Below are 25,271 nucleotides of genomic sequence, written 5' to 3' on the forward strand. Positions count from 1 at the left end.
GTACATCCAAACCGTCATCGAACCCATCGTTCTACCATTCCTAGACCGGCAAGGGAACTTGCTGTTCCAACAGGACAATGCACGTCCGCATGTATCCCGTGCCACCCAACGTGCTCTAGAAGGTGTAAGTCAACTACCCTGGCCAGCAAGATCTCCGGATCTGTCCCCCCATTGAGCATGTTTGGGACTGGATGAAGCGTCGTCTCACACGGTCTGCACGTCCAGCACGAACGCTGGTCCAACTGAGGCGCCAGGTGGAAATGGCATGGCAAGTCGTTCCACAGGACTACATCCAGCATCTCTACGATCGTCTCCATGGGAGAATAGCAGCCTGCATTGCTGCGAAAGGTGGATATACACTGTACTAGTGCCGACATTGTGCATGCTCTGTTGCCTGTGTCTATGTGCCTGTGGTTCTGTCAGTGTGATCATGTGATGTATCTGACCCCAGGAATGTGTCAATAAAGTTTCCCCTTCCTGGGACAATGAATTCACGGTGTTCTTATTTCAATTTCCAGGAGTGTATTTAAGATATAACAAACACCAGTTGACTTTGACATTTTGCCTTATGATATCTCAACATCGTGACTATTTTACATTTTTTTTTGCTGCTACATTGTGATACTCTGTGTACATTTTTGCACCTGCACACTGTCTATGTTTTTGACATATTACGTTTTCTGTCATGCTATGCTGTATGCTCAATTATATCACTAGAAACCAGTTTTTATTTAATGGGTACATGATTTAAATGCAAGACATTAATCATTGTTGATCATTTTCAGAAAGCAATAACGTGTAAAAGAAATAAACTAAACAAACCACAGTGGATTACTATGAAATGGGAATTTCACCTTCGGAATGAACGAAAGAAGATGCAATACCTCGTCACGAAGAGTAAATGGATCAGAATTAACAAGCATTAACAAGAATATACTATACACATCGTATGATAGCGGTCTTAACTAATTTTTTCTTTCAGAATACGTGGCGATTGATGCAGGCTGTCAGAGAGAACTACACATCTTAGTTTTAGTGATGAAATATGCTAGAAATAGGGAACTCTATACTATGAATAGTTGTATGATGAAGTGTCTTTTTGCAGATGATAATGAGTGGTGATGAATAGTGGTGAAGAATATAGTAATATGAATAATGAAGTTTTTCTTTACAGGTGATGATAATACTGGAGTTATGGTGATATGAATAATGAAGTTTTTTTTTTTACAGGTGTTGGTAGTGATAAACTTTATATGGCCACTAAACGCACCACTTTTAAGTTTTTCTTTGCAGACGAGTATAATGTTGAAGTTTATGTATTTATGCTATGTAGTTATTTAAGTATTTGTTGCAGTTCGTTTTGACAGTATGTCTTATGTCGCATGGTATGATGACTGAAGGTTTTGGAAAGGACAGCTAGAGAACATATATTTGATACACATTTCATTACCTGTTAATTCGAAGTTCACTACTTTTCAGCATAATATGCGTTTCTTCTTTCAGCTTAACAGTCCATTTTGTATTTTTTTTCAGGATAAGCTATTCATGAAATTAATGTGCTATAAGCAGTTGGTCATTAAACCTATTCTAGTACTTGCATTTTTTTACCCATTTGTGTGTGTCATTCATTCATGTGATCACATATACTTTATTTGTTTCATAACCTTGCTACAGCTGACTCATGACGAATGACGTTACTTATCCTCATTTGCAGCAATAAGTCAAGAGTAAATATTTTTATGCCCCAGCAATTAATTATCGATCCCAAGGCAATGCATTGCTAGTATAAAAAAAATGTATTAACAGTCCCAAATAATGCTACCAGTTTAAGAGAGTTCTGAGTAATACTGAATGATGTTTTTCTAATCACAGACCTTGAGTAATAGTTACAGTGTGTTACATTTTAAATATGTCATATATCACTTGAATGATGAGTTCTGAGTAATAGTGAATGATACTTTGTAATAATGCATGCATGCTCTACACTCTTTAACTCCTGTTTTGAAGGATGACTTCTGATGTTTTGTAACTGGCCAATGAGTGCCAATAATTATTTTAAATATGTCGTATGTCACTTGAATGATGAAAAATGTTTTGTAATATTCAATACTTGCTATATGTTTAGTAACTGGCCAATGAATGCCACTGTTTCTTATATTTGTATTATGTCACTTACATGCTATATATATGAATAGCTTGATGCTACACTCATTAGCTCCTGTTTTGAAGGATGACTTCTGATGGTTTGTAACTGGCCAATGAGTGCCAATGATTACTATAACTAGCTGAATTATGTAGATAGTATGCCATTAATTAACTCTTGTTGAATGATCACTTTTGAATAATGCATAAAATGGTTTGTGACTGGGCAATGAGTGCCAATGTTCACTATAATCAGATGACTTATGAACATTATTCTGTAATACTTCATACATAGTACAGAAATGTTCAGTAACTAGGCGATGAGTGCCACCAATTACTCAAATCAGTTGATAGACTAGTGTAATTCTCAATGATGACTGGCATGAGACTTAATGTCCTTCACCTTCTGACCTAATTACCAGGAATTACTGCAATATCCGTTTGTCCTGTCTATCCTCAGGATCATGGAGCACTATATTTGGTTTTTGCACTAATTCTACGTTGGTGTACCTTACAAGAACGTGGTGTTGACACGACATGCTGTCCACCACCTTGAGCGGTGGAGATGTTATTATGGTCCCACTGTTTGGTGTACCTAATGTACTACCAAAATGATAACATTGAATATTAATACGACATTTCAGTGTCTTGGCTACACTGATTAATTCTTCAGGGAAGAGAACTTCAGATTGTCTCACTTGGTGTTGTGCTTCTGTAGAAAGATATGGACTTTCAGTGCAGCTACGTGCAACCTACTGTGCTACAACCATGATGCAATTCCTCCCTTTCCTATCCTAGTTCTTGTAAAATGGTAAAAAACGATTACTACAGTGCGTGTGCACTTTATGTCATTTGTTAATATGTTCTGTACTACAGTGCGTGTGCACTTTATGTCATTTGTTAATATGTTTTGTACTCATTGCGTATACATTTTGTCATTACCTGATATATTCTGTACTACAGTGCGTGTGCACTTTATGTCATTTGTTAATATGTTTTGTACTCATTGCGTATACATTTTGTCATTGCTTGATATGTTCTGTACTCAGTGCATGTGCACTATATTTTATTTCATGTTCTGCACTTATATATATGTATATATTCTCTGACTGTAAACTTAGTTAATTAAGAAAAATTTGTTGCTCATGGCAAGTCCAATTGACTCACCATCGCTGCCAAATCTTTGCCCCCCCAGTGGAGGGTTATGTAAGAGGTATGCGCTGTCAGCGATATGAGAATCGCTGACCAGAGAGCAGTGTTGACTGCAGTACGAACTGTGTAACTGTAGCAGTTAGTTGTTGCTAGTCGCTAGTCTGAGGTTGTCTGCGCTTGTCTGCAGTCTGCTCTGCTCGGGAATCAGGAGAATGAGTATTATTGTATAAGGTAAAGAAGCAGCGTCGCGCATATCTAGTAATGTATCTGAACTGTCATCCAAATGTTTTAAAAATGTCCTAATAATAATTTTGGTAATATAAAGTAATTTTTTTAAAAAAAGCATTCATTTAAAAAAAATCAGTTGCTTCCTTTCACAAATCACAAATGTATAGGCCAGCATTGCACGGAGCTGTGCCGGAAAAATGTTAAGTAAGAGCAGATATATTCGCCGTTTTTATTGAGGTAAGAATTTTTGCTTTTTATTCAGAATGATCTTACAGGGCCACGACGCAGCACTGCTGTCATCCGAATTTTACCAGGTTACTGAATTTATTTTTTTATTATGAGGCTTAGGAATTTTTCCGTTTCGTGCTTACATTAAATGAGAAAAGAATTTTGTGGGTACATTAAATGGGAACCAGTTTTGTTCTGAGGTCACACAAAAATGAGAATCGCTATCCATAATAATTATTTTTAATTTCAATTATAAATTTCTGTGGGGAGGTTACAGTATCAATTTTGGTATTCTGGCTTCCTCCTTTCGTCGTACATGCCCGTATTTTTCTTCCTATCCATTATGTCATATATTCTTTCTTTTATTTCCATTCTCCTTATTATTTCGGTGTTCCTTATCTTCTCTTTCCTGGAGAGGTTTGCCTATCTTCTCCAGAGGTCCATCTCTAGAGCTTGAAATTTTTAATGAGTTTCAAGTTAATTGTCCAGGTCTCCGTTCCATACAGACCGAACTTGATACTCCTATATTCTGTATAGGAACGCTTAATTGGGTCAAGTAAATTTGTCTCATCATTAGATGAGACAAATTCCCTTGAAATGAACACCCTTAGTTGCTTACAGGCGTTGACATACGTCAACGGGGACAGATAAAAAGGTATGCCCCGACCGGGACTCGAACCCGGGATCGCCTGCTTACATGGCAGACGCTCTATCCATCTGAGCCACCGAGGACACAGAGGAGAGCGCGACTGCAGGGATTTATCTCTGGCACGCCTCCCGTGAAACCCACATTCTCAACGTATTGTCCCGCACTACATTCGTAATGCCCCCGCCCATTATACTCATTACTCGCGGAGCGTTGCCGATTCCCGTAAGAGTTCGGGCACTGTTTGTGCATTCGCACAGAAGAAGAAGATGGTCAAGTTGCCGGTGAGCCTTAACTATATATATACTAAGATGATATCTGTTCTTTCGGACATGTCCGAAACAACAGATATCATCTTAGTATATACAAATTTCCTTAACCGAATTAAGCGTTCCTATACGGAATATAGGGGTACCAAGTTCGGTTTGGTAATCGGCGATTTTTTATCAACTTTTTCAGAAGCGTACTGAGCTGAAGACAGCATCAATGTACCTTCAGGTGTGACACTATGCGTTGAAAGCAATGAAATCTCGGAGGCAGTTGTTACGAAATGACTCGGGGCTACCGGCGAGGGAGCTGGCAGGCCCATCACGCCCGTCTGATTCATTCGCCGCTCCGTAAACACATGACACCGTAAAACTTGGCGCCCACTCTTCGGAGTGCGACCAGCGTAAACGGAAGCGGCTAAACTTGGCCGCCCCTCGCATTATTTCACGGCGTGATTCTCTGTCGTCCTAAAAATAGCGATGCCCTGCTGACCAGTGGCGCCCCCCTTTGCACGCTGCGTTATGGTCGCGGGTATTTCGTTCCCCGGTGCGCAGCCTAGCGCTCCCCACCAAAATCGCGGTTTCTACCCAGTTTACGGACACCTGTTCAGGTGCTGCGTCAGTTGTTGCTATAAGTATTTGTTGTACAGGATTGAAAAAGTACTGTGTTTTCTCAGACTTCAGGGACATTCCATTTTCCGAGAACCACCTAGTAATATTTCGAAAACATCATTTGCTTTATTACAGTACTAATATCGTCCGCGAAAACTAACAATTCTGCTTGTCTAATGTTACGTGAAAGGTTATTCACAATATAAGGAACAGGAGTTGAAACCAGTCACTAGAATTCTCTATCGTTCCAGTACGGTTTGAATTATCCAGCACTCTGTAGAGGCAGCTAGTTACCAAAACACGTGTCAGGTATGCAATCCTTTCGGTGCAACAGGGAGGTGAGTCAGCTATATTTTGGCTCGGTATCATGTACGGATGCATCCATATCAAGGGCAATTTTTGGGCTGGGCGGTATCGAGATACACTGACGGAAAAAAATCGCAACACCCAAAAACAGTTAACGTAGAACAATGAAATTTCGGGAATACCTTTGTCTAGGTACCATATTTATGAGACTAGAATTGCAAGACCACAGGTTAATGTAAGGGCGAGATAAGCCGTTACAAAAAAATTGCTCTAAGGACTATGGGACTTAATATCTGCGGCCATCAGTCCACTAGGCTTACAACTACTTAAACCTAACTAACCTAAGGACATCACACACACCCATGCCCGAGGCAGGGTTCGAATCTGCGACCGCAGCAGCAGCGCGGTTCCGGACTGAAGCTCCTAGAACCGCTCGGCCACAGCGGCTGGCCTAAGCCGTTACAGATGTGAAATGCTGGTACATTAATAACCGGCGTAACCGCCAAAAGGTTGAATGCAAGCGTGCAAATGTGCATGCACTGTGTTGCACATGTGCGGGATTCCAGCCGGCAGCTGTGGCCGAGCGGTTCTAGACGCTTCAGACCGGAACCGCGCTGCTGCTACTGTCGCAGGTTCGAATCCTGCCTCGGGGATGGATGTGTGTGGTGTCCTTAGGTTAGTTAGGTTTAAGTAGTTCTAAGTTTATTGGACTGATGACCTCAGATGTTAAGTCCCATAGTGATTAGAGCCATTTGAGCCGGATGCCAGTTTGTGGGATGGAGTTCCATACCTGTTGCACTTGGTCGGTCAATACAGAGACGGTTAATACTGTTTCTGGATGACGCTGGAGCTGTCTGATAATGGCCCATATATGCTCGATTGGTGACAGATCTGGTGATCGAGTTGGCCAATGCAACATGTCGACTCTCTGTAGAGCACGTTGGGTTAGAACAGTGGTATGTGGGTGACAGTTATCCTGTTGGAAACACGTCCTGGAATGCTGTTCATGAATGGCAGCACAACAAGTTGAAGCACCAAACTGACGTACAAATTTGCAGTCAGTGTGCATAGGATAACTACGAAAGTGCTCCTGTTGTCATACGATATCATACACCAGACTATAACGCCAGGTGTAGGTCAATCACCTGAGTACAAATCGCAGCTCTTCCAACGCACCGCCGTTTTATACCTTGTGTACACAATACTACTGGCATCTGTATACAGGGTGAAAAGTATTTAAACCGACAAACTCTGGGAGGTTGTAGGGGAAATCACAACAAATATTTCTCCCTAATGTCTTTTTTTTCCTGTGACGATTATTTAAACCGGTGGAGGCCGTATTACGCTCCTCAGTTGTTAGAGGCCGTATTACGATCTTCAGTTGTTAGAGGGCGTATTACGATCTTCAGTTGTAGGCAACTGCTGTCCACTAGTGTAGTAGTGCACTGTCTCTGTTTACTAATGGAGCGATACACCTGGAGTGAGTACACTGATATGGTTGGTGCGTACTATGTAGCGCACCACAACGGACGAGCTGCACCGCGGGTTTATCAACAACAATATCCTAATCGCCGTATCCCGCATCATACGACCTTTGCTGCTGTGTACCAACGTCTGCGTGAGACCTTGTCATTTAGCAGATTACCTGGACAGGGACGCCGTCGCACGGTAAGAACGCTGCAATTTGAGGAAGCTGTCTTGCAGCATGTGGAACGGGATACTTCAATCAGTGCAGTTCTTCGTTAATGTGTGGGTTGGTGTTGTTGGGGACTGTTTAATTGGGCCGTATCTGCTACCTAGGCCATTAAGTGGCAGGCCTATTACAATTTTCTCGGCAGATCCTTGCCAGAATTGCTGGAAGACGTCCCACTCCCTACAAGACAACGCATGTGGTTCCAACACGACGGGGCGCCGTTACATTTCGGTCGTCGTGTGCGTCGATTCCTGGACCGACGGTTCCCAGAAACGTGGTCCTGTACTGTGGCCTGCTCGATCCCCAGATATGTCCCCTCTGGCCTTTTTTGTGCGGGGCTAGATGCGCAATCCTGTTTACGCAACTCCTGTTGCATCAGAAGAGGATCTGGTTGCCTGGATACTAGCAGCAGCAGGAACAATTCAGGATACTTCTGGGGTTTTTGCCCGTGTCAGACAGAACATGATCCGACGGTGTAACCTTTGTTTACGTGTCATTGGAGGCATTTTTGAAAATCTAATGTAACTGAAATTCGGTTGTGTTAATGTGTTGTCTCTTGGTCATAAAAAAAATGGAAAAGTGTTGTTGGTTTAATTAATTTGCGACCAGAGAAATCTTCCTCTACCGGTTTAAATACTCCTCATAGGAAAAAATGACATTAGGCAAAAATATTTGTTTTGATGTTCCCTACAACCTCCCAGAGTTTGTCAGTTTAAATACTTTTCACCCTGCATATGCATATCGCTATCCCATGACTTTTCCCACCTCAGTGTAAAGGGCACAGTAAGCCAAGATCCGACGTCACCTGCATACTACAAGAAATAATGCAGTATTTTAAGCGAATTCATTAAAATTCCAGAAGCATGCACTTGTTGATCGTCTCAGAACGCAGAATATCGGTATAACGGCGGCAGGGACACGTATTATTCATTTGTCCTGCAGGATCGTTTAGCTAAGTCTCGGAACGTCTTTTACGAAAGGGATTCTTTGCAAAGACAGAAGTAAACATACGGACAGTGCGATAACGCCTGAAACGCCACAGATTGCCGGTCCGGCGGGCACTGTTGGGGCTTCGCCTGACACGGCAGCAGAGAGAGGCGCGACGACACTGCTGCTCCCAATGTCAACACTCGACGCAGGATTGGTTCTACCCCGCCTTTTCAGCGAGTCCCGGTTGTGTGTACTGTGTCACGATAGATACGTGAATGGAGGCTACGAGGAGAACGAATGTCGCCAACTGCATACTTCTGGACGTTTCAATGAATTTCCTTAAAATATTACAGTATAGTAAGTGTGGTGTCACCGCCAGACACCACACTTGCTAGGTGGTAGCTTAAATCGGCCGCGGTCCATTTAGTACATGTCGGACCCGCGTGTCGCCACTGTGTGATCGCAGACCGAGCGCCACCACAAGGCAGGTCTCGAGATACGGGACAAGCACTCGCCCCAGTTGTACGGACGACATTGCTAGCGACAATACGGACGAAGCCTTCCTCTCATTTGCCGAGAGACAGTTAGAATAGCCTTCTGCTAAGTCCATGGCTACGACCTAGCAAGGCGCCAATTGTAACAGTGCATGTATCTTACGAGTCTCATTTGTATAGTCAAGAGAGATGTATCACAAGGAGTGATTAAAAGTTAAGTATATTCCAAAGCTTCGTATTTTCTTTATAGCAGTCATAACGTATCCTGTTCCAGACTTGACGCCAGTCGGCGTGTGTATACGCGTGCCTTTCGGCTCCCTTCTCAGTGTGGCGTAACTAGCTTGTTACGCCACAACAGTAAGAACTAACAAAATGATAAAATCTCAAAAATTACCGTGGTCTATATACAATAAAATGTCTGTCAATCAAATCTAAATTGAAGTATTACAAGGCGGTGGTCCAACCAGAGGTGACATACAAAAGTGAAACTCTTTGCAAAGTCACCCAGAAAACCGGCATCGATAAAATCCTAAAAGGAGAGAGAGGAATAGCCGGCCGGTGTGGCCGAGCGGTTCTAGGCGCTTCAGTCTGGAAACGCGCGACCGCTACGGTCGCAGGTTCGAATCCTGCCTCGGGCATGGATGTGTATGTTGTCCCTAGGTTAGTTAGGTTTAAGTAGACCTAAGACAAGGGGACTGATGACGTGAGTTGTTAAGTCCCATAGTGCTCAGAGCCATTTGAACCAATTTCCATGACTTACTGTATCTGTTCTTATAGTGGAATTTCTAGATGACTATTTAGGAAAACTGTACAATGGAATAAAATGAATTTGAGATTAGCATATATTTCTACACGCATGTCTTCCAATACAACCTCTTTTAACTTATTCTTAAAAAACTCGATGCTGTTGTCACTAATAAGCCTCACTGCTTTTTATAAGGGACAGTGAACTGAAAATCGAACACCCACCGCAACAGGATCATGGATGGTTCCATTCAGACGTTTCCATGGGAGAAATTTATCCGACTGTGAGACAATACTTTTCGTAAACGCGTTCGGGAGGTGACGGACCCACAACCGCACCCATTCTTGCACTTCCTTTTCCGACTGAAAGCGACGTCCACGCATATCTTTCCTTAGATTGCCAGAGATGTGAAAATCACACGGTGGAAGACGCAGTCTGTACAGAAGATGCTGCAGTCTTTCCCAACCAGATCGCTGAAGCATAGCTTTCGTCCGATTGGTAGTTTTTGGGGGGGGGGGGGGGGGGGCATTGCCGTGCAACAGTACGATTCCGACCGACAGCATTTCGACAGTCTGACGGTAAACGGCAAAGTCAACAGTGGAAACATCTACACCTCCACCGCCTAAGAACTCTAAAGCTATTCACACAAGTTCCGGAGAGGTCATGATGTCCTCCTTCAACTGCAGCTACCCTCTGCTCGTCGAATTCGTCGAACGTGGAACCACAATCGATGTGTAGCGGTATGAAGAATCTTGACAGAAACTGTGATGCAGTTGGACGGAATCATCCTGTTGCACGATAATTTCCGCCCCCACACCACCAATCGGACGAAAGCTTAAGGTCCTCCACATGAGAGGGTAACATTTGCTAATTGCGTACCACATTTACGTCACCGGTTACGAACGTTGTTCAATCTGACGATCATCTACATACACGGCAGCCTGGATACGCACAATACACTAATGGCCATTAAAATTGCTACACCAAGAAGAAATGCAGATGATAAACAGGTATTCATTGGACAAATATATTATACTACTAGAACTGACATGTTATTACATTTTCACGCAATTTGGGTGCATAGATCCTGAGAAATCAGTACCCAGAACAACCATCTCTGACCGTAATAACGGCCTTCATACGTCTGGGCATCGAGTCAAACAAAGCTTGGATGGCGTGTACAGGTACAGCTGCACATGCAGCTTCAACACGATACCAGAGTTCATCAAGAGTAGTGATTGGCGTATTGTGACGAACCAGTTGCTCGGCCACCATTAACCAGACGTTTTCAATTGGTGAGAGATCGGGAGAATGTGCTGGCCAGGGCAGCAGTCGAACATTTTCTATATCCACAAAGGCTCGTACAGGACCTGCAACATGCGGTCGTACATTATCCTGCTGAAATGTAGGGTTTCGCAGGGATCGAATGAAGGGTAGAACCACGGGTCGTAACAGATGTGAAATGTAACGTCCACTGTTCAAAGTGCCGTCAATGCGAACAAGAGGTGACCGAGAAGTTTAACCAATGGCACCCCATACCATCACGCCGGGTGATACGCCAGTATGGCGATGACGAATACACGCTTCCAATGTGCATTCACCGCGATGTCGCCAAATACGGATGCGACCATCATGATGCTGTAAACAGAACCTGGATTTATCCGAAGAATGACGTTTTGCCATTTGTGCACCCAGGTTCGTCGTTGAGTACACCATCGCAGGCGCTGCTGTCTGTGATGCAGCGTCAAGGGTAACCGCAGCCATGGTCTCCGAGCTGACAGTCCATGCTGCTGCAAACGTCGTCGAACTGTTCGTGCAGATGGTTGTCGTCTTGCAAACGTCCGCATGTGTTGACTCAGGGATCGAGACGTGGCTGCACGATCCGTTACAGCCATGCGGATAAGATGCCTGTCATCTCGTCTGCTAGTGATATGAGGCCGTTGGGATCCAGCACGGCGTTCCGTTTAACCCTCCTGAACCCACCGATTCCATATTCAGCTAAGAGTCATGGGATCTCGACCAACGCGAGCAGCAATGTCGCGATACGATAAACCTCAGCCGGCCGGAGTGGCCAAGAGGTTCTAGGCGCGTCAGTCTGGAACCGCGCGATCGCTGCGGTCGCAGGTTCGAATCCTGCTTCGGGCATGGATGGCTAGCATAGTCTGGTTCGAAGTCCTCGCCTTCATGTGGATATTAAAATCTGCTTCTTTCAATAGTTTATTCTTCATTTCCCTTCCACATGTCCTTACAAATGTTTTCACGAAGTTTCATTCTCCTAAGATCATTCGTTTCTCATGGGGGCCATCTCAAGTAGCGAAGGTGTAATTACAACTACTCTGTGTATTCCCTGACCTTTGTTCTACACTTGTTGGTAACCATTTTATAACTTACTGTCAAAGCATTCTCGATTCCCGTAAACTGATCATCTAAGTCCTTTGCCATCTGTGAATTACAATAATTGGCAAGCCTGAGTGTTTTCGTTTTGTTGCGTTAAGGACGATCCGAAACGGTACAGTTTATTGACTGGCATTAGTAAAGGAAGCTAAGGAGAAATATGGGAAAGTAATCGAAGTTCGCGGATACGGAACATGAATGGATGCCGGTGATCAGACAGGTTGCTTACGTTCGTTTGACCTGTCCAAGTCGTATCTAGACGTATCAGGGGTCCCATATTACTCCAGCTGCACATGCTTCACATCATTACAGAGCCTCCACCAGCTTGAAGAGTCCCCTGCTGACATGCAGGGTCCATGTATTTATGAGGTTCTCTCTATACCAGAACACGTCCATCCGCTGGATACAATTTGAAATGAGACTCGACTGACTAGGCAACATGTTTCCAGTCATCAACGACCCAATGTCAGTGTTGATCATAAAGACGTACCAGTAGCTATAACGAAAGTCAGTCGTTCCTCACGAAGTGTATGTCGTAGCGAGAACCTCCTGTTGCTCTGTGTGGAGTGTCTATTGATTTCCGAAGTTTTAATTGGGCGTGGGCTAATCTTGAACGAAAACGTAAAGAAAATCACATTCGACCGAAAACGAAAGGTCGACAGACGCTGAGTTTCTATATATATATCGTCCGCAGAGGGCCGGAGACCGAAAAGCGAAATACGTTTCGCAGCACCCATGATTCCGTTTAAATTGAATTTGCAGCAGCAGTTTTTACGGTTATATGCTCGATGCAAAAGTGCGTTACAATAAACACGTTACCGCTGAATCTGGGTCAACGCGATTACGGCCCAGAATTAAATCGCAAATCCAGTTTCGCTTGGCGCTGCATTAACAGCACAAATATGTCACCGGAACTCTATCACGACCCGTCGGACATTTCTATTGGATTAGTCAGCGCCGATATACCTTTGGTGTAGCTGCTGATATACGTATTCCAAAATATAATCACAGTTTCGCGTATCTTTTTCGCAATAAAGCTCTTCCTGCATATGTCAGTGCTTAAATAACTTAACGGAGGTTCGTACCTGCAGACAGAGCCAATTTCATGTCTAAAACGGAAAAACAGTTTATCTCATGGCGGAGGCGTCTAAAATTGAGCCTTATCGATCCACTCTTGTTCCACTCGTAAATGAAGCGAGCGAGGAAATACTGCTACACTCGTAAACGAATCTACATCTACATTTGCATTTACGCTGCGTGACAAAGAGATGGTCGGATGTCAGTCAATACAGCTTCGTACACATACACCCTATGAGCGGCTATGTAAATGATTAGAGATATAGTTCTCTGTGTAAGATAGAACGTCCACCAAACTGCATTAGTGTTGCTAATGTTTAGTGATGTTACCAGGTCTGGTACGCTATATAAGGTTTGTGAACAGCGTCAGATGTTGAGCAAACATTATGAAGGATATGACTACGACATGCACTCGTGTGCAACAGCATTATCAGCATATGACGGAGTTTGAAAGCGGCCTCAGTGTGCGTCTCCATTTGGTCGACTTGTCGAATCGTGCAGAATCCAGACTTGAGGAGCATTCGGATGTGACAGTGGCCTGATGTTAGACTGCGTGGAACGCATGTACAGGTATACTCGTAGTCGAGGTTCTCGTCGAATACGTCTGGTCACCATGAAGGAGGGTCGCCGTATTGTGCACCAAGCACACTGTAGCCCCTTCACATCTGCGCCTGACACCTACGAACAACTAATGGGCTCCCTGCAACAATCTGTGTCATCCACCACCATTGGTCGGAAACTAGCATAGCCGGACTAGGGAATTACCGTCCCACACGTAGCCTGCCGTTAACGCCACAACACAAACTGATGCATCTGAAGTGGTGCTATGACTGGCAAGCAGAGGTGGCTGACGAATGGCGTCGCATGGTGTTCAGCGAAGAATCGCGGCTCTGCAGTAACCTGGATAACCATCGTTGGCGAGAATGGTCGCGACCTGATAGATGTCGCATCGGTGTTACTCCCGGCTTCATGTTGTGTGAAGCTATCGGATATGACTTCAGGTCGGGGCTGGTAGTCAGTGTGTGAACTCTGATGGCACAAAGGTAAGTCACGAACATACAGCGTTCTCATGTGTTAACTGTCACGTGACAGCATTGTGGTGTCATTTTTCAGCAGGACAATGCTCGTCCGTGTGTGTTTATGAACTGACTGCATGATGTTGATATTCTCCCTTCGCCAATAAGATCCCATATCTGCTCCAACAACAGATGTGTGTGACCAACTCGGACATGAATTCTGTCCCTTGTAGGCCAACTTGCCTCAGGAGAAAATGCAAGTTACGTCCAAAAACTCATGAAATTTTTTTAGAATATTTATTGGCGATATATGTACAAATATTTAAAATTCTTGAAAGGAGTTACCGTTAGCATCTACACATTTGTTCCAGCGCTTCACTCATGATTGGTAAGCCCCAGGAAAGCAGCAGCGCCATACCAAATTGCATCGTCCTATGAGTCAAGTCTTAACCGCTACAAATCTTATGTCAGGGATAATCCTGCGATTTATCTGCTCACTGAGCGCCAAAAATGTTCATAGGAAGTTGATAAGCTCTACAGCAACAACGTTCCCATGACCAAATCGAAGGAGAATGAAGATTCGTACAATACCGCGGTTGACTGTCATATTTGTGGGCTGCTGTTAGATAGCAAGCCAGAAACACCTCATAGGGACCACTGTCATCTTGCGGGGAAGTTCAGTGTCGCAGCTCACAATACATGCAATCTGAAGTAACAGCTACCAAGGCACATACCCATTTTCTTTCATAATTTAAGTGGGTATGACGCTCACTTTCTAGTTGTGTGCTTGGATGATTTCGGTTGGGAGAAAAATCAGGTCAGTGTCCTACCTGAGAGCATCGAGAAATATATTTCATTCTACAAACGAATGACGCCAAGAATTACGTTCTGCTTTCTTGACACGCTACGTGTTTCATGCAGGCGGCACTCCAGAACCTCGCTGAAACTCTACCTCAGGGGGATATGCATATCACTCGAACTGCATTTCCCGACGAAGAAAAGTTTCAGCTTGTGACCAGGAAAGGGGTTTTCTCGTACGACTGTGTGGATAGTATGGCAAGACTCAACGAACTAGGCTAACCTACATAACTGCATTCTCCAGCAACCTCACAGGCAATTCCAAAACGGGTACAGAGTATCAGCATCAGCGGGAATTCAACACCTCCACTTTAGGAGAGTACACAAAGCCTTACATGGACCAAGACGTATGGTTGCTTCCGGATATCTTCCAGGCCGCATATTCTCTGGAGCCCTCCTTTTATTACACCGCATCCTTGGTTGTTTTGTGATGCAATGATCAAGAAAAGGAAGTGTAGCATCGAAATATTGACCGATTTTGACATGCTTCTCTTCTTTGAGCGGGAATCCGGCGGTATAGGCATGCGAAGGCAAATGACTCGTGGATGGGTGACAGGCTCATCACATCCCTTGGTCCGAGTCACATAATGTGCTTGAATGTAAATAACTTTTACGGGCACGCCATGCTGCAATCACTGCTGGTTGGTGAGTTTCGATGGGTGCCCAAAGACAAATGCAAGGTATTACATGGAAAAATCATGGGGATATGACATCTGATTCTGATGTAGGGTATGTGGTGGAGACAGGACTCATATATCCTATTAGTTTGCATTATGCACACGCAGATTTACCGCTGTGTCCGGAGCAACTAGTTCCGCGAGGAGGCTCCATCCGAAAACTGATGATAACGCTGGGGAATAAGCGGAGATACATTGTTCTTAATCGTAATCTCCAGAGGTTGGGAATGGAGCTGGTTAGTATCATCCAGACTATCTCCTTCAAGCAGGCCCCCGAGTTGAAGGAGTATATTGATTTGAATACGAGATAGAGCGCTTCTGCGACATGCGACTTTGAGAAAGATTTTTATAGCTAATGAATAATTCAGTTTTCGGCGAAACAATGGAGAATGTGAGGGAATGACGTGAAATTTTGACTAGTACAGAATGGGATGGGCGTTATGGAGTAAGAAAATGAATTGCTAGACCAAATTTTGAGTGGGTACATTTTTGCTGTGGAGATGTCGAAGACTGCAGTAGAGTTTACGAAACCTATTTATGTCGGGATGTGCATGCTACACCTATCCAAACTCCATATGTAAGGCTTTAGTTATGAGTTTCTGAGAACTCCTTTCGCAGATCCTAAATTACTTTATGTAGATACAGATAGCTTCATCTATTGGGTAAAGAACTGGCCCATATGAGGTAATGGGGTGCCACGGTAATGAATTTGACACGTCCTCATACACGGCCGATAATAATTTTTTACAGATACCAGCATGGGTGGAAAATGCGACGTAAACAAATGAAAGGAGTAGGTGGGCACTACAAAAAATGGTTCAAATGGCTCTGAGCACAATGTGACTTAACTTCTGAGGTCATCAGTTCCCTTGAACTTAGAACTACTTAAACCTAACTAACCTAAGGACATCACATACATCCATTCCCGAGACAGGTTTGAAACCTGCGAGCGTAGCGGTCGCGTGGTTCCAGACTGTAGTGCGTAGAACCGCTCGGTCACAACGGCCGGCGGCACTACATGTGTGGACAATGAAGAATAGATGTAAGTTCCACTTCACATATTTACAGGTATTACGGTGGCGTATAGGATAATACTGGCATCTTGGTGCAAGAAGATTACAGCACAGCATGTATACAGTTGCCATGCAAAACTGAGTCTGAAGGACCTCGAAGCAGTCAAGAGCAAAATTCGTCACATGCTGCCAACAATGTGCTAGGCACTGAATATCATCTGATTCACCATTTGTCACACCATGTCTGAATCGGGTTATTTGTTGTTGCACAGCACCGGAAATGGCCTTCCGTGTCAAATGTTCAAATGCGTGTGAAATCTTATGGGACTAAGGCCATCAGTCTCTAAGCTTACACACTACTTAACCTAAATTATCCTAAGGACAAACACATACACCCATGCACTAGGGAGGACTCGAACCTCCGCCGGGATCAGCCGCACAGTCTATGACTGCAGCGGCCTGACCGCTCGGCTAATCCCGTGCGGCCCTTCCGTGTCGCAACCGCCTACCACACAGATGTTTCTTCACCTTTCGTATGAGATCAAAGTGTCAGGGTGGAAGGTCAGGAGAGTCGGCGGGTTCTCCATTTCTTTCCACTGCCACGATCGCAGTTGCCGCCGTGCTTTATGTAGTTTCATGTTGTGCAGTACGACTGCACTGTCCATTGTCAGTGTCTCTCACATCTTTGGCAGCATCTGGTGAACTTTGCAGAGGACTAAACTGGAGGCCTGTAGAACCAGTTTCGTCAACAGTATGTGTGCTCTACAGTAATCATTTTGTACCAAGAAACCTGTATTGTCCTACATACTACCGTAATAAGTATGTGAGGCACAATATTCGCACGTTCTTCAACGTCCATATATGTTTTCCCATCCCATCCCATCGTTTTATCCATATACGTCATATTTTCCAACCGGGCTGGTATGAGCAAGAGAAAAAAATTAGTAGCAGTGACTTTTGCCCGAACCCTCGTATAACTGACCGAACTCTCTGTTGAACCGGTAGGACTGGTAAGCCTATCATGGGTGTTGGTACCCGTCTGCCTTCTCACACTGCTAAAACGGTCATAATTAGTTGGACAAATCCTGCGCTCGTCGGGGAAGCACCAGTGGTCAAGTTTCCATTCCACGTGATCCACTCCCATCTTACTTGCGTGTCACGATACGAGGGTATAAGGGAAGGGAGAGGGGCGTGCTTTGTACTGTGTTTCGTAATGGACACTTAGGGGCGAAATCGATTGCATGGAAACGATTGTGTACAATCTAGGTCGGCACAGCCTTTCCCGTTGCCTCCAAAAAGGCAGGGCACTGCATTCTCCTTACCTTACTATCTGTAATTTGTGGTTTGCAGCTATCAGCTGTTGTTTTTGACAGTGGGTGACCATTACAAGGCAGATTACCTCGTTACACAGAATTCTGTCTGCAGCGATTTCCTGTGGGCAAGGTTCCGCCGTAGACGAGGTCACTAACGCAAGGCTTTGTAGTGGCGTTAGACTTTGAGGTACCAGTTCGAATCTTGATGATGGAAGAAATTACTACTGCCAACATCTGGCATGCAAGAGGAGGAGAGGTTGTGACACACACTGCCTGGTTCACAGTCTTTGTGCCAAAGTAATGGCTTAAATTCCAAACCTTTTGGCGGTGTCTCGTCAAGTGCGGGAATGTGACTATGTTTGAGTCATAGCAAAGAACATCGCGTCAGGGAATCTGGGGGAATCTTTTTTGTCACACACAGTGCCCTAGAAAACGCTTTCACACATACTGGGAGCACCATATGTTTGCTACCTGTGAGTCGGTCGGGCGTCAAGCCAAGTCCGCACGTGTGCTTCGCAACTAGCAAATATTATGTAACTTCCTGTGAATTATTAAAGACATTTCTAGCAAATGAATTACTATGATAATTGTTAATGACAGTTTGAATTTCATTTAAGAACTTTTTGTGCTCAATGGTATTATGCAGCTTGTAGGTAGTTGATGAATGATATTTTATGCACCGAAGAGCCGAAGAAACTGGTATACCTGCCTGATATCGTGTACGACCCCCGCGAGCACGCAGAAGTGCCGCTACAAGACTAATGTCTGAACTAGTGCTGGATGGAATTGACACCATGAATCCTGCTGGGCTGTCCATAAATCCACAAGAATATGTTCTGAACAGCACGTTTTAAGGCATCCCGGATATGCTAAGTAATGTTCTGGGGAGTTTGGCGGCCAGCGGAAATGTTTAAGCTCAGAAGTGTGTTCCTGGAGTTACTCTGTGGCAATTCTGTACGTGTGGGGTGTCGCATTGTCGTGCTGGAATTGGCCAAGTCCGTCGGAATGTACAATGGACATGAATGGATGCAGGTGATCAGACAGGATGCGTACGTTCGTTTCACGTGTCAGAGTCGTATCTAGACGCGTCAGAGGTCTCATATTACTCCAACTGCACACCCTCCACACAATTACAGAGCCTCCACCAGCTTGAACAGTCCCCTGCTGACATGCAGGGTTCATGGATTTATGAGGTTGTCTCTATACCAGAACACATCAATTCGCTCTATACAATTTGAAATGAGACTCGATTGTCTAGGCAACATGTTTCCAGTTATCAACGACCCAATGTCAGTGCTGACGGGCCCAGGCGAGGCGCAAAGCTTGTGTCGTGCAGACAGCAATAGTACACGAGTGGGCCTTCGGCTCCGAAAGCCCATATCGATGATGTTTCGTTGAATGGTTCGCACGCTGACACTTGTTGATGGCCCACCACTGAAATATGCAGCAATTTGCGGAAGGGTTGCACTTCTGTCACGTTGAACGATTCTCTTCAGTCGTCGTTGATCCCGTCCTTGCAGGATCTTTTTCCGGCCGCAGCGATGCTGGAGATTTGATGTTTTACCGGATTCCAGATAAACACGGCACATTTGTGAAATTGTTGTACTGGAAAATCCCCACATCATCGCTATCTCGGGGATTCTGTGTCCCATAGCTCGTGTGCCGACTATAACACCATTTTCAAACTCACTTAAATTTAGATAACCTGCCATTGTGGCAGCAGTAGCCGATCTAACAACTGCGCCAGGCGCTTTTCATCTTATGTTGGCGTTGCCGACCGCAGCTCCGTATTCTGCCTGTTTACATATCTCTGTATTTGAATACGCAAGCATATACGAGTTTCTTTGGCTCTTCAGTGTATATTTACATAGACAAGTTCGGTGAATGGACTCAGCAAAAAAAGAAACGAGAGTTACAAACAAAATACTTTTACTGGCCTTCAGTGTAATCGCTATTAGCTACAACACACTTCTGACTTCGCTTGTAAAGCTCTTGGAAACTGTCAGCAAACGCTTGTTGTGGTATCGCTTGACGCACCGTGGTCACACATTGTTGGATATCCGTATCATTGCAGGAGATGAGACACGCTACCAATACGATCCAGATACCACGCGGCAGTCAACTGCGTGGTGTTTATCGTCTTCCCCGCCTCGCAAAAACAGAGTTGGCTGACAAAATCTAAGATTAAGACGATGCTGATCGTCTTTTTCGACAGCAAGGGCTTGATCAATTATGAATTTCTCCACGAGGGAAATGGGAAAGACGATGAACACCAATGTCGCTTGCTCTCCGGATCGTATTAGAGGCACCAGGTCTCCTCCTGTAATAATGGCGATATCCAGCAACATGTGACCACGGTGCGACGAGCGATTATACTAGAAGCATTTGCTGATAATTTATAACCGATGTTAGAAGTATGTTGTAGCTAATGGTAATTACTTTCAAGTCCAGCAAAGGTATTTTGTTTGTACTCTTGTTTCATTTATTATCTGAGACTATTAACCTAACTTTTCAGACTCTATGGAGTGCGTTCGTAATTTTAATATAAATTTCACAGTTGTTCTCCTACATAAAGATCTCGTCCAAAGATGAAGTGAGCTCATAAACTATACACAACATAATTTATAATACATTTCACAAAGTTCAGTTTTATACTTAATCATATTTTTACTTTCAGTAATTGAAAAAGCTAATAAAATAAGAAATATAACGGATATACACTTCAACTAAGTCACAGAAAACGACACGCACATTATGTAAAATACAGATAATACGAATCTACAGTACCGATATCTTTCATGACAAAATATATCGCTGTCTCGTTTGTAAGAAGACGAGTACCTGCTACAGACCAATTAAAACTTAAAGGAAAATTAAAAAAAAAAAAGACTATGGATATTTTATGAGGGCGCAATATTAAATTCACATGAGCACTCGGCAGCCTAACGCAGAAATGTGAACGCATCCCACAGCATATGGTACTTCGTACTGTGTATCTTACGGAGGAAAGATGCAGATACGTAATAGCTAGATATTGGCCCAGCTAAAATAAAACAAACGATAAAAAGAGCAGCCTTGTCTGAGCATATACATTCAACGTCATTTGTGAGTGTAATTTAACATCTAAATCAACTTCTTAAATACACAGAAATACCTAAAACGCAGAAGTTATGACTTTCTCCCATAAATAACTTCGCGACATGCTAGTGTGTTTTGTATAAAAATCAGTGAATAACTTAAGTTAAATGTTTCATTGTGAAATAACTAACCATATGGCATTTTTGGTTAAAAGATTAAAATTTGTGTAATATTTTCAATTTCAGATTGCCATAATTACTCCATTTTTTGGATTCCATTGCTTTCATTTATTGTAGTGTCAGAGTGAAAGAGGCGGTGAATGCGGCATGTATGTAAAGCACGAATAGTTGAAATTGTTTATAATTAAGTTTAAGTGAGCGCGGGGGACAGATTATACAACCTTGCCCTGAGTCAAATACGTACATGGGGATGTATGATGATTGGGAAGCAGCCAGTTCTCACTACTTTAGTGAAGTAATGCTTACTTCGATCCTTCACACGAGTAAAGATGGAATCATAGCTTTTTAATTTGCTTTTTGGAATTTCTTAATTTTAGTTTTGTGGAAATTGGTTTCGGAATTGGGATTGGTCAATATGGGGAGATTACCTGGTTGTACGAGTTGAAATACGCAACTGGGTGGCTACCGTTTTATTCGACCAATCACAGAAGAGCTCTTCCGCGCGCTTTGTACCGGGAGAGGATATCACGGGTTTGCCTTCGGGAATCGGTGGCCAGTTCATGTGACGCGAGGTCGTTCTCGATGGAGCTGTAATCGCTTTTGTTAAGAGTGTGCTAAATTTGTTTTACGAAGAATAAGATTAATCGGAAAAACGTTGTGATGAACCATGGATGACTTCTACTTTCCTTCGGTTCTTATAAATTCTGCGTGGCACGCTATGCAGTCATAATCGTGAACTTTGAGTGTCCTAATACATGATCATCTGCGTAACTGAGTAAACATTCAAAGTCATTAACCATATTATGTATTTACGAAACTACTCGTTGAATTGTAAAAAATGAGATTCTTTGAAAAAAGTTCGTAAGCGAGTTAATGGACACAGAACGAACATTAACAAACGAATACTTTGAGATGAGACACATGACTACCAGGATGGATTCCACCACCATATCTGCATCAACACATCACGAGCCAGACGAATGTCAACTGTGTAACCGAATAAGAAAACGCTACCACGAAGAACTCTGCAATAAAAGGAAGCGATAAATGAGTACTCAGGCAAACTACATTGAGTTAAGTTTCTACTCTCTAAGATTGTTAAGGAATTCTACTATACAGGGTGTTACAAAAAGGTACGGCCAAACTTTCAGGAAACATTCATCACACACAAAGAAAATACGTTATGTGGACATGTGTCCGGAAACGCTCACTTTCCATGTTAGAGCTCATTTTATTGCTTCTCTTCAAATCACATTAATGATGGAATGGAAACACACAGCAACAGAACGTACCAGCGTGACTTCAAACACTTTGTTACAGGAAATGTTCAAAATGTCCTACGTTAGCGAGGATACATGCATCCATCCCTGATGCGCTGATGCAGCCCTGGAGAATGGCGTATTGTATCACAGCACAGCCGTCCACAATACGAGCACGAAGAGTCTCCACATTTGGTACCGGGGTTGCGTAGACAAGAGCTTCCAAATGCCCCCATAAAGGAAAGTCAAGAGGGTTGAGGTCAAGAGAGCGTGGAGGCCATGGAATTGGTCCGCTTTTACCAATCCATCGGTCACCGAATCTGTTGTTGAGAAGCGTACGAACACTTCGACTGAAATGTGCAGGAGCTCCATCGTGCATGAGCCACATGTTGTGTCGTACTTGTAAAGGCACATGTTCTAGCAGCACAGGTAGAGTATCCCGCATGAAAACATGATAACGTGCTCCAATGAGCGTAGGTGGAAGAACATGGGGCCCAATCAAGACATCACCAACAATGCCTGCCCAAACGTTTACAGAAAATCTGTGTTGATGACGTGTTTGCACAATTGCGTGCGGATTCTCGTCAGCCCACACATGTTGATTGTGAACATTTACAATTCGATCACGTTGGAATGAAGTCTCATCCGTAAAGAGAACATTTGCACTGAAATGAGGATTGACACATTGTTGGATGAACCATTCGCAGAAGTGTACCCGTGGAAGCCAATCAGCTGCTGATAGTGCCTGCACTCGCTGTACATGGTACGGAAACAACTGGTTCTCCCGTAGCACTCTCCATACAGTGACGTGGTCAACGTTACCTTGTACAGCAGCAACTTCTCTGACGCTGACATTAGGGTTATCGTCAACTGCACGAAGAATTGCCTCGTCCATTGCAGGTGTCCTCGTCGTTCTAGATCTTCCCCAGTCGCGAGTCATATGCTGGAATGTTCCGTGCTCCCTAAGACGCCGATCAATTGCTTCGAACGTCCTCCTGTCGGGACACCTTCGTTCTGGAAATCTGTCTCGATACAAACGTACCGCGTCACGGCTATTGCCCATACATCAAATGGGCATCTGCCAACTCCGCATTTGTAAACATTGCACTGACTGCAAAACCACGTTCGTGATGAACACTAACCTGTTGATGCTACGTACTGATGTGCTTGATGCCAGTACTGTAGAGCAATGAGTCGCATGTCAACACAAGCACCGAAGTCAACATTACCTTCCTTCAATTGGGCCAACTGGCGGTGAATCGAGGAAGTACAGTACATACTGGCGAAACTAAAATGAGCTCTAACATGGAAATTAAGTGTTTCCGGACACATGACCGCATAACATCTTGTCTTTATTTGTATGTGAGGAATGTTTCCTGAGAGTTTGGCCGTACCTATTTGTAACACCCTGTATAGGCAGCCAAATAACCAATGAAGGACGCAGCAATGAGGGCATAAAAAGCAGACTAGCAGTGGCAAAAAGGGCATTCCTGGCCAAGAGAAGTCTGCTGGTATCAAAATTAGGCCTTAATTTGAGGAAGAAATTTCTGAGATGTACGTTTGGAGCACAGCGTTCTACGGCAGTGAAACACGCACTGTGGGAAAACCGGAACAGGAGAGAATAGAAGCAATCGAGATGTGGTGCTACAGACGAATGTTGAAAACTGGGTGGACTGATAAGGTAAGGAATGAGGAGGTTCTGAGCAAAGTCGGAGAGGAAAGGAATATGTGGAAGACACTGACAAGGAGAAGGGACGGGATGAGGGGACAATTGTTAAGACATCAGGGAATGACTTCCATGGTACTAGAGGGAGCTGTAGAGGGCAAAAACTGTAAAGGAAGACAGAGATTAGAATACATCCAGCAAATAATTGAGGACGCAGGTTGCAGGTTGCAAGTGACACTCTGAGATGAAGAGGTTGGCACAGGAGATGAACTCGTGGCGGACCGGATCAAACCAGTCAGAACACTGATGACTAAAAGAAGAAAAGTATTTGTATAGACATTTTGCTGAGATAAATGTATTATTATTATCAGTTATTAGTATCATTAGTGAGCCAACGGACTCTGGGTAGATCACACGAGCATGCAAGAGACTGAAAAGTAAGAAAGTGTCATACTTTGCTACCTTCAATGTTAGCTCATTCCTCAAAGCTGGAAGACTGAAACATCTTCATGATACTTTGCCCAAGCAAAAAATAATTGTAACTGCATTACAATAAACAAGATATACAGATGAAGTAGCATTTGAATAGGAAGGATATCACATTCTGAAGGGGAAACCAGGCAAGAGAGTAACGAAGAATGTACCTCAACTGGGCACAGGCTTTATAATCAATAAACAAATCGTGGGAGCCATCACTGACTTCAGGTCCAGAAACAATAGACTTTCTCCACTTACCTTTAGGGCAGCAAATAAGATTTATACCATGGTCAAGGATATCTAGCCCATAACAGGGCTAATCGGAATGGCGAACGACAAGTAGAAATTTGTAAGACCTTTGACCTGATAATGAAATCAACGGCGTTTAAACACCTATCAAGAAAACAAAAAAACATGGGTATCTCCCAATCCATTACTAGGAGAGTTTCAGCTTGACCATGTAGCGATATCAAGACATGCAGAGAAGGAAATTCAATATGCCAAATGAAAATTTAGACTTAGATCACTTTCTGTCCAAAATAAAAAACAAAATTCTACCAAGAGCCCATCAGACTAAAAACACTACCCGTATTGTGAAGTACGATACAGAGAAACTTAGAACTAGCAAAGATTCTGAGGCGAGCTTGAATCAGAAAAACTATCAAGGTTGGTAACAGTTGAAAGACGCACTGATTGACAAAGCAAAGGGAACAGTTCGCCTGGAGAAGAGGAAGAAACATGCATGGTGGTCGGTAGAACGAGATAAAGTAATAGAAAAGCTTCGGAAAGCGTGGGTTGATTGGTGCTCCCATAAAACACCAG

The 25,271-nt window shown here is 43.7% G+C and overlaps 1 protein-coding gene and 1 non-coding gene across 2 annotated transcripts in view; both read right to left on the minus strand.

Annotated features, from left to right (window-relative positions):
- The window catches only part of LOC124722665 (diacylglycerol kinase beta-like), a 500,391-nt gene that overhangs the window by 82,740 nt on the left and 392,380 nt on the right, over positions 1 to 25,271 (minus strand). The window lies entirely within an intron of this gene.
- Positions 4,409 to 4,482, minus strand: Trnat-ugu. The gene has a single exon. It is a non-coding gene; the product is annotated as a tRNA-Thr (tRNA).

Source organism: Schistocerca piceifrons, chromosome X (genome assembly GCF_021461385.2).
Source record: "Schistocerca piceifrons isolate TAMUIC-IGC-003096 chromosome X, iqSchPice1.1, whole genome shotgun sequence".
Classification (NCBI taxonomy): domain Eukaryota; kingdom Metazoa; phylum Arthropoda; class Insecta; order Orthoptera; family Acrididae; genus Schistocerca; species Schistocerca piceifrons.